Here is a 16,471-nt window from a genome sequence, read left to right on the forward strand (position 1 = left end):
AAACAAAATGAGTCAGTAATTTCCATCCATCAAATAACTCATGTTTTGGAAAGCGGTTTTGCTACAAACATCAACAATTTCCACAGGGGATGAAAAATCTCAAAAAATTTACAACTTTGTCCATGTAGAAACCCACAGGTTCCTGCAAACTGGCCAATCTAAGAAGTCTAAGAGTCATCTAAGAAGAATTAGTTTTTTTAAGAACTATGTTCCAATAGAATTTTATGTGAACCAATATCTGTTTTTAAAAATATAGATCTGCCACATTGGATTCATTTTCATGTTCATTTACAACAGCATGAATTGTTGGGACAGATTTTGCTGCTACTGTTAGACTGTAACATATGCTATGCTTTCTAGCTCTCCTCCCATCCCTATAGTTCTGGAGGGACTGGATTGTGACTTTGTTCAAATTGTGACATTTTAGAAAGAGCAGTGGATACTTGCTCTGAGAAACAGCAATTTTCAGAACGTCAGCAGAGATTGTGTTTGGAAGAAAAACTGCATTTTTGAACACACTAGCCTAGGCAGCCTCCCAAACAATCTTTTTCAGCACCATCATACAAGGTTCAGTACATACTGGCTACCAGTATTGCCTCATGCATCCGACATATTTCTGTATTATAAAAGTTCCCACAATTCAACAAAGCCTTGGTACTGAAAAACACCCCACTGCATTTAGCAGCACCACAAAGGCTGCAACAGAATGCAGAAGTAAACAGGTTAATAGCCTCAACTGGTCAGAAGTGGCTGGGTAATAACAATGTGCAACACCTGGGAAGGCTGATTCTTTTAAAGTCAAGGCACAGTGGGTTTCTTCCCCTCCCCCCCCCCAAACACTTTTTTTTACTTATCCATTTTTATTGTTTCTCTGTTAAATTTTAACCAGTAATTTAGTACAATACTTTAATTATTTTATTCATTACTAAAATTACAATCCCATCAATGGTGCCACTTTTAAAAAATATATTTTTTCTCATTTCTTTATCTTTACGACCACACAAGGCAGGTCTGGAAGGTACCTGAATACTGACATTATGCCAGTAGCAACACACACACACATACTAATATTTAAATATATTATCCTCTGCACTATACAACACTTCCATATTATTTGTGTATCTGCTTTATGTGGCAATATAGCTTTCTACTTAAGGTGTTAAAATCTCACTGAATTATAGAGCTCATGTTTGTAAGTGCCTGCACCATCACTTCACTGTTCCTCTACCTCTCCTCACAGTGTCTCCATAATTCCACGGAGGGAGTATAAAATATTTACTTTTAAACTTACTTGGCATTATTTCTCCTTTAATATATTCAGTTAAAATAGAGTAATAAATTTGCATGTTACAAAGGAACATTTCCAAGAATATTACTGTGGCTGGACACACACAGCACAGTTTTCTCAGCAATATTCATGAGTGACAGACTATTAACATGCAGGACTTAATATCAGAATTAGAATTTAGTTTTAAAAAAAGAATAGTTTCCAGTCTCTTGGTATCATACAATCGTTACCAAGCAACAACTAAGATAGTGGTAGCACAGGCAGAGCTGCGCACACAAAAAATATTCACACCATAGGCAACAGTGGGAGAATTATATTTTTGCTGGATTCATAAAATTTGGCAGCTGGATGTTTTCACATTCCACTGCTCAGCAAAAATCTCTCTCTCTAGAGGCAGGTACTATAGGAATCAGCAATACAAGGACTTATTTAATTTAACATCTTAATTAATTAGCTGAAAAAGTGCATGAAGAGCACACCGATTAAGTTTGCCATGATACCAAGGCCCACAGTACTCCGAGAGAACAGAAGACAGAGTATGTCAAGACACTAGCCTGGGACTCAGAGACTCAGGGCTAAGTTCTCTGTTCCACCCTTCTGTGTGACCTTGCAGTCTCCGGTATGTCTACACTGCAGCTGGGAGTGAGCCTGGGTAGACAGACACACACCAGTTCTACTCAAACTGGAACCCTAAACATAGCAGTGTGGATGCTGCGGCACTGGCGGCAGCTTGGGCTAGCTGCCCGTGTGCAAACCTGCCTGACCCCCATGTGTCTGTACTCGAGTGTCTAGCCTGTGCCACTGTTCGTGCTTATGCTGCCAAACTGCTATTTTTAGCATGTCATTCGAGTAGAGTTGGCGTGTGTCCAGGTCCGGCTCCAGCTTTTTTGCCACCCCAAGTGGCGAAGGGGGGAAAAAAAAGGAAAAAAAAAAAAAAGAAAAACCCTATTGAGCTACCACCAAAGAGGAAGCGAGGGACTGAAGGACCCACCGCAGAATTGCCGCTATAGACCAGGACATGCCGCCCCAACAACGGACGGACTGCTGCCCCTTTCTATTGGCCGCCCTAGGCATCTACTTCCTTCGCTGGTGCCTGGAGCTGGCCCTGCGTGTGTCCATCTATGGGCTGGGAGACATGCTCCCAGCTTCACAGCAGACATACCCTTTGTGCCTCAGATCCCCACCTGTAAAAATGAGTCAAAATAGTACTTCTCCACCTCACAGGTTGTTGTGATGATAAATATATTAAAGACTGTGGGGGTGCTAATATGCTAGTGGAGGCTATAGACTCATAGACTTTAAGTCAGAAGAGACCACTATGATCAGTCTGATCTCCTGGCTATCACCATCAGGCACATGGCCCCTAAAAAATAGTCAACAGCTGGAACAAGTTGGTAGAGCAGCCTGGAGCCTGCTCTAACTTGGGCTGGGGGAGAGAATCAGGGAGCTGTAACTGATTGTTAGTTCTCAGCTTCTCCTCTTATTTGCAGGCTTCCCTCAATGTCTCTATGGGGGAAGAGAGTTTTCCTTTGCTAGGTACTCTCCTAGACTCAGGCAGAGCAAGTCAAACTCTTACCTTGTTATCTGTGGGGCTTCCATAGGCTAGCAAGGAAGCAGGCAATAGAATTGGCAAGGCTATTCTCTCCTCCCCCTGTGGTGCAGAAGCAGGGAGGTTGCTGAACAACTGCAGCAGGAAAGTGGCAACAGTTACTCTGAGTGCTCTCAGCTCATCTCAGAGCTGTTCCTGTGGCTGCAGGGGAAGCAATGAGAGGAAGTTGGGGAGGCAGCACTCTCTACTGTATCCCTGGATCAATGGGACTCATTCAAACACTTCCATGTGAAAGTTGCAGGACATGGCTCAGGGAACATATTTTCAACTGATAATCAAATACACATTTTCCTCTTTAAACAGATTCCCTCAAGGGCCACAATTTAGAACTAAGTGGCCCATGGGCCAGAGGTTGGACACCACTGACTTGCAAGGATACAAAGAGCTGTATGTTAAGAGAGGATGGCGGTGTAAATCCAGTGTAACTCCACTGAAGTCAATGTAGTGCCACCTCTGAAGAAATAAATAAATAAATTTGGCCCTGTGTGTTCAGTGTGAATTGGGCTGGCTAGAATCATAGACGATTAGGGTCAGAAGAGAGACTTCAGGAGGTCATCTAGTCCAGTCTGTCCTTAAAAACCTCTAAGGATGCAGATTCCACCTTCCACCACCTCCTTAGGTAACCCATTCCCGTGCTTCACCATCCTCCTAGTCAGATAGTTTTTCCTAATATCCAACCTAGACCTCCCCCACTGCAACTTGAGACCATTGCTCATTGTTCTATCATCTGCCACCACTGAGAACAGCCTAGCGCCATCCTCTTTGGAACCCCCTTTCAGGTAGTTGAAGGCTGCTATCAAATCCCCCTCACTGTTCTCTTCTACAGACTAAATAACCCCAGTTCCCTCAGCCTCTCCTCGTAAGTCATGTGCCCCAGCCCCCTAATCATTTTCATTGCCCTCTGCTGCACTCTTTCCAATTTGTCCACATCCATTCTGTAGTGGGGGACCAAAACTGAATGCAATACTCCAGATGTGGCCTCACCAGTGCCGAATAGAGGGGAATAATTACTTCCCTCGATCTGCTGGCAATACTCCTACTAATACAGACCAATATACCATTGGCCTTCTTGGCAATAGGGGCACACTGCTGACTCATATCCAGTTTCTCGTCCACTGTAATCCCCAGGTCCTTTTCTGCAGAGCTGCTGCTTAGTCAGTCGGTCGGTCCCCAGCCTGAAGCAGTACATGGGATTCTTCCTTTCTAAGTGCAGGACTCTGCATGTGTCCTTGTTGAACCTCATCAGATTTCTTTTGGCCCAATCCTCCAATTTGTCTAGGTCACTGTGGACCCTATCCCTACCCTCCAGCTTATCTACCTAATCCCCAGTTTAGTGGCATATATATACACACACACACGCACACCCAGACCCAGAGAGCCTTACTAGATTCTACAAGGACCAGCCATCACACAATTTTTATAGCCAATTTTCAATGGCAAAAACTGCATTTGCACTTTGTAGATTTAAATATGTACTTGGAGCAAAATATGAACAAAATACTACCACATTTGTTGTAATGAATATTCAGGGGCAAATAACATTTCCCTGTAATTCTTTTTACCAGAGAGTTCAGCATAAAGTTTCTATCTACTAGTTAGGGCATGAATGGGGAGTTCAAAACTGAGCCCTTCTATATAAATATTAATGTGTGGAATAAAATGAACTCCGGTTTTAAAGAGAGATTATGCATAATTCACTGCTGCCCTGGAGCTGCATTAACTCACACATAGCACTACTAATTTACAAAGGCTTTCAAGAGCTACTCGAGTTTAGTTTAGCATTCACAATGCATCGTCTTAAAGATGTGCAAACATTTTGGGTGGGATTTGTTTTAATACTCTCCTCATAGTATTTTAAGGGAAGCCACATTCTCATGTCTTTCAGTTATTTCTCAGAAATTAGCTTCTAAATACTTCAGTACTTCTTCCATTTTTTGATGGAAGAAAATGAAAAATGTGTGTCAAGAAGACAAGCTGTAATCCCTTATAGGTTATCAGGCTTGCTCGGTCTTCCAGGTGAGCATGTGCAGAGAGGCAATGGTAACATGGCACTATTTTGTGGCTGCTGACAGAAATACCATTATTGCTTTGTACATTCTGACCTCAGTCCTCATCAGTTGCTGAGAGGCACACGCTGCATCCCAGGATGAGGGGAAGGGTGTATGCAAAGGGAGCTCTTAGTCTCCTTTGAGTTTTCCTGATCCTGCAACCATTGTGCACTGTACTGGTCCCTTGCATAAGTCAGAGAAGTTTGAAGGGGCTGCTCCAAATTACACCTACTGCCTATGGCCCCAAGGAGATATTACAGCAATTGTTTCCAGGATGCAGGGAAGCTCCAGCCCCATTCCCTACACCAGCTGCAAGGATGGAGTGTCAGAGGAGCCATTGTGCTGGCTTTATGGCATGTGAGGACCCCCACTATACTTGGAAGATTGTCCCAGAGCTGAGAACGTTGCCTTGAGTGTCATGAAGCAGCCTTAACACAGCCAAGGACCAAGGACTACAGCTTTTCATTGGCTATGCACAACTGTTGTTGGCGAGGGAGGGTTTTTGCTTGCTATATAGCTAATGTTTGTAGCAAAATCATACAGTGGGGTTACAGTGGCATCTGAAGACAGCAGTGGCCTGTTATATCATCTGGTGCACTCCATCAGTGCAGGATTGTCTCCAGCTTTACAACTTCCATTTGTAACAAACACCTAAAGGGATGGAGCATGTGCCTCTTGTGCATCCAATTGCCTAGTCAGTTTCTGCATTCAGCCTGAGAGAAAATGAGCTATTATAGTTGGGCCTCAGATACTCACCTCCCCCCCGGCAAATTTCACACTTAAATATGTTCTTTTTTAAGTCTAAAGATTGCCAAATGAAAACTCTGGGTTTATACTTATTGGACCCCCTGACCTGGTACTTATACAGCCCTAAATACCAATGTATCTGATGGTCTCACAATCACTAATGGACTTTATCCATCTATCATCCACATTTGGGGAACTGAGGAACAAGGTAGATTAAATGACTTGCCAAACTCTGTGACTGAAGAGGGAATTGAACTCAAGTCTCTTCCAGCCCAGGCCAATCCCGTGATCTATGCACCAGGCCACCCTTTTGATACCTGGTGGCTAAGCTCTGCCCTAGGCCTTGTCTACACTATGGGGGCTACACTACGGCACTGTAATCCTGTAGGGACAGAAGGGGTTTTCCCATTGCTGTAGGAACTCCATCTCCCCGAGCAGCAGTAGCTAGATATACAGAAACTTTCTTCCAGCAGCCTAGCTGTGTCTATACCAGAGGGGTAGATCAGCATAGCCATGGTGCTTGAGGGAGGAGAGGGGGGAGTTTTCACATCCCTGAGTTATAGAGCTACATCAATCTAAATGTTTAGTGTAGTCCAGGTCTTAGACTGATCAGACTCCAAGGAGTCCGATCAGACCACAGGCATAGCAAGACCTGGTGTTTATTTATTTATTTATTTTAAGTGCATGGATTTGCTCAGGTGCTGAAGACGCTGGAGATGAGCAGGGGAGACAAATAAGTTATTGAGTTGCAAGACGGCGTGGCATATCATTTTCAGTTAGATGAGGCTATTCCTTTACATGCTGATCCCAGCTATAGAGAAATAAAACACCTTTACTACAATCTGTTTTTTTGCCATTATTGCAACCAAATTTTCAGAAAGGTATTATTCAATCTTTTTTAAGCTCAGTGCTTGGGCAGAGTGACCCATAAAAGTTCAGTTAGGTGGTTTATCACCAAACCTACCTAAGACTCCACTAATTTTCTCTCTCCCTTCCTCCTTCAACAAATCCTTAGCTCTCACCCCTTTGAAAGTGACTCAGCCACATCCTGTCCTCTTCTCCCCCCCCCAACATCATTCTTCCTTCTACTTCTGTTATAATTTCTAAAGGCAGGCCCAGTGACAGAAAAATCACATTGCTGACCTCAACTTGAAGAGCTGTTGCATGCTGTATGTGCTGGATCCTCTGTCTATGTGGCGTCTTAAATGCCAGAGAAAAATTGTTACAACAGTTATACACCAACTACATATAAAAAAATTAGATGTGGAATCCCTCTCTCCCCCCCCGCCCAACAAACAAAACCTGCTCCGCAAACAGCTGCCCAAAATAGCCACCTTCCACAAAGATCCCTTTCTAGAAACCAAATCAACTATTTGACCCTTCTCCTGAATAATCATTGAATAAAAGGGCCATGACAAAGTATGTGACAAAAATATACATCAGCATCAGTCCCATGCAGCCTCATGAATGAGCTCGACTGCTTTCCTAGCAAAGTCCGATTCCCAGAGGACAAGACAGTCATATCACCTCTCCCTGCCTCACAATTGGAGTTGATTGCGCCCCCGTTTGGCAATTTTAATGGAGAGTCTGAAGCTCAATGATTGTGGAGACTGGGCTACCCTCTCTGGCACTTGCAAATGCAATACAATGAAACTGATGCTCTTTGGTAGAGGTAATGTTTGTTGAGCAATCAGGAAACAGGCTGGCCAAGAGAGAAAACACAGCACTTTTTAAACTAGCTGGAGCACTCTGTTCACTCTCAGATTTCTGGATATCCTCAAAGTCTCACTTGATGAAGTGGGCATGCTCAGAGGTTTAATGCAGGCATTACCATAGTTGTCATTATAAACTGGAATTTTCAATCCCGCACCCAAATCCCTTAGGCAATACTGAAAATCTCAGCCACCTAGTGTACCAAACCTACTACATGTTGAATGTTTACCTTGTATGAAACATTCCATCCCAGTGCAGCATGCGATATTAAATTTACAACCTTACAGCTCTCCATATATATTAGAGTAGGTCTACCCCATTTAAAGTACACCGCTTTGAACTCTACTGGAGGAATATATCAAACGGAGTTGGAATCTGCCTTAGTAGTATTTATCACTTCAACTTTTTGCTTCAGCATCAGGCATTTAATCGTTAGATAAAACAAAATACAATTGCTTTACCACAAATAGTGCCTCCTCTATAAATTTGCAATAAAAATATATATATGCAGCTTTCTACTGAAATGGCCATTTTAAATTGGATTTGCAAGTTATAGTTCAGCCATTAGCTTGAATTTTGTTGTAACACGGGCCTGAATTCGTGCAATTGCCTCCAGTGATTTATCAATCATGTCTTGAAATCTGAAAATACATTCATGAATGGCTCCCAAGCCAGAAAGTTAATGAAAATGGAAAAAAATGAAAAATTTATGTCTTTTCATAAGAGTCCTAATCCACTGCTATACTTCCTAGAACACACGCTATTTTTACTCACAGTGATCACACGTCATCACCCTTGTTATGCAGTTGTTAATTTGCCCTATTTTTTACTGCTTTACATGAAGATGCCTTCTGTGTGGCATGGTGACGTAATGCACCCAGATCATAAAACTGCAAGCAGCTACTATCTTAGAGTTGACAGCTGTTTTACTCCAGCCTTTTGAGACATCAGAGATTTCACCCTCATTTTTGTACAGTTCTCCAAATATTAGAAAATACTTTTCTAAGTATGTTTTCTGTGCAGTGTTATGGCTTGCTCCTGTTCCATTTTGTGATGGACTTCAATGGGGGCCCAAAAGCAGGGCCTTATTTACAATTCCCCAGAATATGCACATGCAATGTGAAAGGTGGGTGAGTCAACCACCTAAACTGCATCATCCCTGCTGCCCCCCATTGCAGGATCCTTTAGGTATGTCTACAATGCAATAAAAGACCGAAACAAAGCTGGCTGATTTGGGCTTGTGGGACTCGGACTGCAAAAACTGCAGACCTCACGAGGTGGGAGGGTCTCCGAGCCCAGGCTTCAGCCTGAACCCACTGGTTTATAATACTAATTTTAGTCCGACAGCGTGAGCTTTGTAAGCCCAAATCAGCTGACATGGGCTCTGAGACTCGTTGTGGGTTTTTTTTTTTTTTTTTTTTTTTTTTTTTACTCACAGTGTAGAAATAGCTTCTGTAGATTGGGGGCTGAGGAAAGCTAGGGCACATTCAGGGGTACTGGCATGTTATGCACATTGTTCTCCCATCTCCCCCTGCAATCACTGAGGAATCTGTGCAAATGGTAATTCAGCATATGTAATCCATTCCTATGCCATATAGAACCCACCTCCTTCATGGCTGATTCCAGAGACAGCTGCCCCTGGGAGACTCCTCAACAGTAGTGTCCATTGTGGCCATACTGCAAGAGAGCAGGAAGAGGTACTTTCAGGTTTGGAAGTATAAGGCATCAGCCTCTAACAGATGCCTAGAGATCTGAGGACTGACCAACTTGTATTTTCTGATGGAAGCGAAAGAGTGCAGATGGAAGCAAGGAACAAGAAGAAAATTGTCCCTGTTGAAATAAAAATCCTGGGGAAACTCCTACCCCTAATCCCCCACTCCTGGAGGTTTACTACAGGTGGGGGTGGTTTTCCTCCCCTCCAGATTTAGAAAAGTGCTGAGCACCCTCAGTTCCAGCTGCAGGTCATTAATTTACAATGAGAAAATAATTCAAATTGTTGGTAGCTGACAAGGTATTATGAACTCTCACAAATTGTGAAATTTGAATCAGTGTTCTCCAAGTCAGCTGTTTAGTTCCCTACCCATGAAAACACTGGATGATGGTGAAAACATTTATGAACTGCACCACAGGAATCCATTCTTTTTACTTACTGGCAAAAGTACAGGCATTTTATTTTTGGATAGCATTGCCTTGAAAGGACTTCTAAGGAACAGCAATGAATAGTTTAAATGAATGGAAATTTGGTGGTTCCTCAGTACTGTTTTATTAGCTAAACCAATAACATTGGTATCTGTTTGAATCGCACTGAAATGAGCAATCTGGTAAGAGGGTATTTCAAATATATGAGGAAACATTCATACTGAATTGCTATGTATATAGTAGAGCATTTTTGGCAACTGCATGCAGTAACATTTAGTAAAACATGTTTTGAGTTTAAAATGCCAAACTAGATACAGAAGCTGATCAGCTAAAACTAGCAATTATCCTTATTATAGAATCAGTTTTCTGATCATGGATCAAAGAACAGTATCTTAGGTACAACAAACAGAGCTAGACATTAAGTTTTTGAGCATATAAACAAAGAGGCCATGTTCTAAGTCATTTTGTTAGCTGGGGATATAATTTAAATTGTGTTACATAATAAGGATTCATGGCCATAACCAGGGGAGGGGGAAGAGATTTCTTAAATGACAAGTTGTTAGAGAAATTTTCTCTAATTCTCACATCTGGATATGGAATGATGCAAGTTGCATCTATTCTTAATTGTTAATACAAAAAAAATATGTAAATCTATATATGTAATTTCTATTGTAGTGATTGACCTAAGAATTAAAGTCAAAATTGTCTCTATCCATTTGCCTGATAATTTCAACAAATTTCAGAGTCCGTGAAAATGTGTGTTTTGTACATGTTGTAGATAAAGACCCCTATTTTTATAATACATCTGAACCTTATGCCACTGGCATATGGAACCTCAGAGACCTTATGCCAGTGGTAGATTGGGTATAATGGAGCTCTGCTATGCCACCCCCTCCACACCGATGCATCCAGCCCAAGCCTTCTCCCTGACATGTTTCCTCTTTCTCCTCATGCAGTGGGGAGAGGGGGCAGTAATAACAGGAAGTGGCTGAGCTGCCTCCACCAGCTTTTTCCTGTGCATGAGTTCCCTGTGTGGGAAGTTCTCTTCTATCATCAGTCTCTTTGTGTGGATTTACCAGACTGCAGAATTCAGCCTTACCATTTTCAGTCTTAAAGAACCTCTTTAAGTGAATTTTATTCTCTTCATGAATTCATACTATGTATTACAATAGTACAACGTGTACAGTGGAAGTGAACCATGGACAACAATGAGCATTAGACACTGCTTAGCAGAGACCCAGTTCAGCAAAGCACTTAAGCATAGGTTTAAATTCTATTGGACTCATTGAGATTTAAGCTGAACAGTTTAAATAACTTCTCACTTTGTGATCCAGCACTCCCATATCCAATCCTCTAGGCAACATCCCACAGAATTTGTGTCCTGCTTTAAGTAGCAAGAGTTGAGGGGAAGCAGTTTGGTAAAAATATTAGTGAGGTTTTGCAAATTTGTACAAAAATTGTGACGCTTAGCTGTTTCCACAAAGAACAGTGAAAGTCCTACTATAGCGCAGCATGGATTTTCAGTGGCCTTAGTCAAAATTCTCTTTACAATGATGCAGGCTGTTCCTGAATATAATGTTGGGAGGTCAAATAGCAATTACTTCTAATACCCAATTGTGTAAAGGGCCTCAATCATTTCTCCAAAAGAGTGCCAGCAATTTTTCACACTGAAGTATTTGCACTCAGAAAATCTCTGAGGTGTATACACAAGCAGATGTCTCTCTGATTTGCACACATAAAGGCAGTTTTGCACATGCAATACAGAGTTTTGCACATGAGCATGGAAAGACTTGTATGTGAAACTGCAGTCAGTGCTTTGGGGTGGAGACAGTTTGTTAGATAATAATAGTTATTTCAAAGACAGCTTTTGGAAAGTTGCATTGCAATTCAAAGGCTTAACCATTTACTCAAAAACAAACCAAAACATTAGCACTATTATATTGCTAAATGCTTTTTAACCATATATTGTTTTTTAAATCTTACATTTCTTGTACCACACAGTTTTACTGTCACCGTCACAGCCAGTGCAGCAATAATTTTAGGAAAAGATAATACCCCATAAGATCTATACATTTTAATGAAAAGATACTGTATCAGTCATATGATTTTCCAGCAATTTGATTCAATCATGGAAATATGAATAACAACTGATGTTCAAACACTTATTACTGATCTGACATGGCTTTGCTGATGAAAGAATGCCAGTTACCATCCCAATAGCTGTGAACATAGCCAGTTGGTCTTTGCTACATTTCCTCTTGACCTCATTCTAATTTGTCAGCCTCAGTGGTCAGATTATAATGTGTCTACCATGTGAAACAATGCCACAATGAATAAAGGCATAGAACAAATTCTGCACTACCCAAATTGTGTACTGGTCTGTAATATACAAGGAAAAGTATTATGTAAAATTTGGGGCTTTGCACTCTGGCCTCTGCTCTACATCTATGCCACAATGACAGGTGCATTGCATGCAGGACTGGCTCTAGGCACCAGCAAAGCAAGCACGTGCTTGGGGTGGTATAATTCCAGGGGCGGCATTCTGGCCACCCTTTTTTTTTTTTTTTTGGCTTGAGCAGTTGTGTTCTCGGAATGACAAATTTTTTGCTTGGGGTGGCAAAAAACCTAGAGCCAGCCCTGATTGTATGCCAGTTGTGTATTGGATAAGGCAAAGTCTATTCTCTACTGAATGTATAGTGAAGAATTAGATCCTGATTCTGCACTTGAGAAAGTTTTATGCCTGTGAGTGGTTCAATGGGTCAGGTTATATGTGGAAGTGTTTGCAGGATCTTGGGCCTTCAGTGCATGCATAACTTACATTGGCACCAATGGGAGTTAGTTTTCTAAATCCTTTGGGCATCAATGGACAGATGGAGCCATATGTTAATAATATATAGGAAAAATGTATATTGGATGTATTTATAATTACAGAGATAGTAAATAACATATGAAAAAATAAAAGCCACATAAAAACTAACTACTTAAGGCCACATTCCTCCCTGGAGTAATGCTATTTACTTCTACTGAGCTACACTGTAGATGTAATTGTGCCCAAAACACTTTTCATGGCGAAAATATGTTACAAATCTTACCTTAAGAGACAAAGCTAAGGGTTTTTTTTTTTTTTTTTTTAAGAATTCAGTGCAATAAATCAAAAGGTATTATCCCATAATCCCATTACCCCAGCTATTCCAACTTTTAGTAAATGTGGTTGGACTTTTTTTCCCTTTCCTTTTCCTTTCTTTTTAAATTACACATTGGGGCATTGGGTTCCCTTTAAAATTTGTACCATTTTGAAAGATTCTACCACTTCTAGGGGAATTCCCTATTTACATAGGTAAGGATGATAGCTGTCAGTCATAGACTTAAAAAAAAAAAAAAAAAAAAAAAAGTAGACATTTAAGGCTGCCAACTTAAATGAAGCTCCAGGCCGTGCTTCCGGCATTATTGGCAGGAGAGGGAGGGGCCGTAGTCCTACTAACAACAAAGACACATCAAGGCTGAGTCACGATGGAGCGTAGGGCAATGTGAAGACGCTTGCTCTGACTCTGCTTTATTATTATACTTATTCAATGGAAAAAATAACGGCCTACAGCTGACACTGGTGTCAATCTGTCCCATTTCTCAACACTTAAAATCACTTGTTTACAAAAAGTTGTCAACATTACAGCGACGTCTCGAGCTTTTGTGTAATCACTTTTGCTTTTAAACATATGATTTAGCCACAAGTTACCACATTAGCTATTATCATGCCTTTCATACATTCACTGAAAAGAAATTAACCTTTTCTCTCTAGACTGAACTCTCCCATTAATATGAAAATCAGAAACAATTCAGTTCTGTTTTTGTTATCCCAGCCCTTCAGTGCTCCCCAAGCAGAATTGTGACTGCCTAATTAGTCATGTAAGCAGAGTTAATTTTAAGAATTAATTTTTAAAAACAATATAATAAGTGATGTACTGGAAAGCTTTTCATTACTTCAACTGTGGTTTCAATTGCAAAGCCGCATGTTTAATTATTGCCCTAATTCTTTCATGTTGACCTTGGACCACATCCTCAGCTGCTATAATCAGCATAACTTAATTGAAGTCAATGTTGCTACACCAATTTACACTTGCTGAAGAATGGGACCTTTCTGTGGAGTAGCTTGAGGATATCTTTAAGGTCATATTACAGATTCACATGTTAATCAGCATCTCTCTTCCCATTCACAATCATAGATATAAATTTGTACCTGTAAATGAACTGTAGACTCTACAGCATTTATTCACATTCTCAGAAATGTGTGTCACACGACTCTCAGTCACTGAGGGTGAAACTCACCTCTTCTCACCGAGAAGAAGATACCCCCACCCTGCCTCTTCCATGGAGGTCAAAGGAAAGGATCCTTGTTCTTAGCCCCTGGGCAGCTCTGGAAGAGAGGCCACAACCTTGCTGTGCTTTCTGTGTAGGGGAAGGAGTTTAAGGCCATGACTCCGCAGAGAATGATTATCCAGGACTTTTTGTTCCTGATTTCCTTCAGCTTTGGTGGTCTATACCAGATGGTCATGGATGTTTCTCCTTTGTTTTTCATGCCTTACCCAAAAAATTTCATCTCCACACTCTATGTTGTCAAATTCTCTCTCACAGGCACTGAGAATATTTTTTACATAACACCAACCCTCCATCTCTTCTTTCTTTTCTCTCTCTTTTATAGACTATGTGATATAACATCTCATTTTGGCTCCCTGACTCTCTCCTGTAATCCAGTTAATTCCCCCTAGTGGAAAAAAAGTGCAGAGAAAGAGGCAGCTGCAGGCAGCCTCAGCAGGGCAAAGAGACAAAAAACAAAACGGACACCTTGCTGCAACAAAATAGTCCAGTCTGCAGCAAAATTGCTGCATGTGGTATCCTGGAAAAATGTTATAGTTCAGGGCCACAGAATCAGAGTCTGCAGAGCCTTGAGTGAGATGAGTGAGGCAGTTCACACCTCTCAGAGCCACTGTTTCAGGTAGTGATGGGATAGATAAACCTTATGCTGCAAAGAGATGGATGCAGGAACAACTCTGGGCCCAGGAAGCCCCACCCCAGCAGGACTGTTGGCCATGCTATAGATGGAAGGGGGGCTTAAAAAGAAAGGCTTTTCAGCACAGCAGGGTAGTGGGCAGAGAGAAACAGACCTGCACTCACTGCAACGGAGGGGTTACACCAGGAGAGTATTCCCAGGAGGAGGACTACTGCACGAAGCCAGGATTCCCCAGCCTACAAGAGGCCAGCTCAAAGTCTCCATCATTCAACACTTCTAGTTCTTGCTGCTGAATTCCTATATGCCTTATATTTGTGTAGGAGCACTCCAGTACACTGCTACCTTGCATTTATTTGGCATTTATTAATACCATACTCTTCTTCATCTTCGGTCTTATTTTGTATGTTGGGAATACAGTATCCATCACATTATTTGAGTTAAGTGAAAGAGCCCCCTTTCTAAGTCAACAAGTTGGCATCCTCTTTGCTTAGATAGAGATTGTCTAGGCCAAAAATAATCTCAACAAAAGACAAGAGCACAGGAATATTTAATACAGTTAACAATGAGTTCAGGGGCCTGAGAAGAGAACTGGTTACAGGCTCTGTAAGTGATCTTCTTGGAGATTTTTTCTGTTGCCAAAAGTAGAAGAAGAAAGGGAGAGAGAATCAGTGAATCTGCCAGTGACATAGAGGTCGGTTTTGGAGTCAGAAATGTCACTGGCACATTCATTGGAAATTCTCCATAATTCTCCAGGATATTCAGCACCATTATTATGACATCCTTTGTCCTGGTAGCCAGAAAATATACACTCCTGTGTCCTTTTCCTGTGTCTCAGATTTCTCAAGGTATGGTTTTGACTGAGGAAACTTCACTCAATCTATCTTTTTGGTAGGGCCATTTCAACTCTTGCATTTCATGAGGGTTTGGACTACAGACTCATCCTCCCCACCTCCACCTAATCAGTTTTCTGGCTGGTCCTCCTCTGTACTGTCTGGTCCACATTTGTTCATCCTCTGCATTTGTTTTTAAACTTCAAATCTTCCTTGATGCCACTTTCCTCAGCATTCCTTCATTGTTCACCTTGGTTATTCCGGAGTCTTGACATTCCTGTGTCTCTCTTGACAATTTCTTCATGTACTCTGCATCCTCATTTGGCTTCCTTCCTCTCTTGCAGTCTACATCTGCTCTTTGAAACCCTTCAGAACTTTACTTCAATAATGGAAACCAACATACACTTCATATATATACAGGTTTTACTGTCTTCATTCATAAGTAGGGAAATGGCACGTTTCACTTCAGATCTTTTAGTAGCTATCTTTTACTTATCCTATTTGTCAAGTGACAACAATGTGCCTGGCAGTGTCCAAAACACAAATAAAAAGAGACCCAGTTTTATATACATTTAAAGAGATGAGACAGGAAACATATGACCAAATTGCTTTGTGTCTACAGTGAAAAGAAAAACAATTGTTTTGCCTGCAATAGGATATGGATGCAAGACCTGTTAAAAGAGAAGAAATGGAAGATATACATATGCTGCCATTAAACAAGATACAATTGATTAAAACAATTTTGTCTGACTCTCCTGATGGATTATTTTTTAATACTATTGATCGACTATCTGCCCACTGAGTGAGGCAGGATGACATTATGCTGAGGTACAGCTGGTTGAAAAGGAATAAGAAATTTTTGTGAACATTTTTTTCTTAAAAGATTCCTCCTTTTTCTTCAAAACTCAAAATTTCAACCAGTTTAGTTTAGTTTAGTTTAAAAAACAAAAACAAAGGGAAAAAATGTTTTGTTTCCTGATTTTTTTTATTTGTAAAGTTTGTCAACATTTTCTTATGTATTCTATACCACCTGCATCACTGTAGTATCGTTTCACCTTCCAGTAATGTGGGACTAACATTAGTCATATGTGG

The sequence above is a fragment of the Trachemys scripta genome, chromosome 1 (genome assembly GCF_013100865.1).
Source record: "Trachemys scripta elegans isolate TJP31775 chromosome 1, CAS_Tse_1.0, whole genome shotgun sequence".
Classification (NCBI taxonomy): domain Eukaryota; kingdom Metazoa; phylum Chordata; order Testudines; family Emydidae; genus Trachemys; species Trachemys scripta.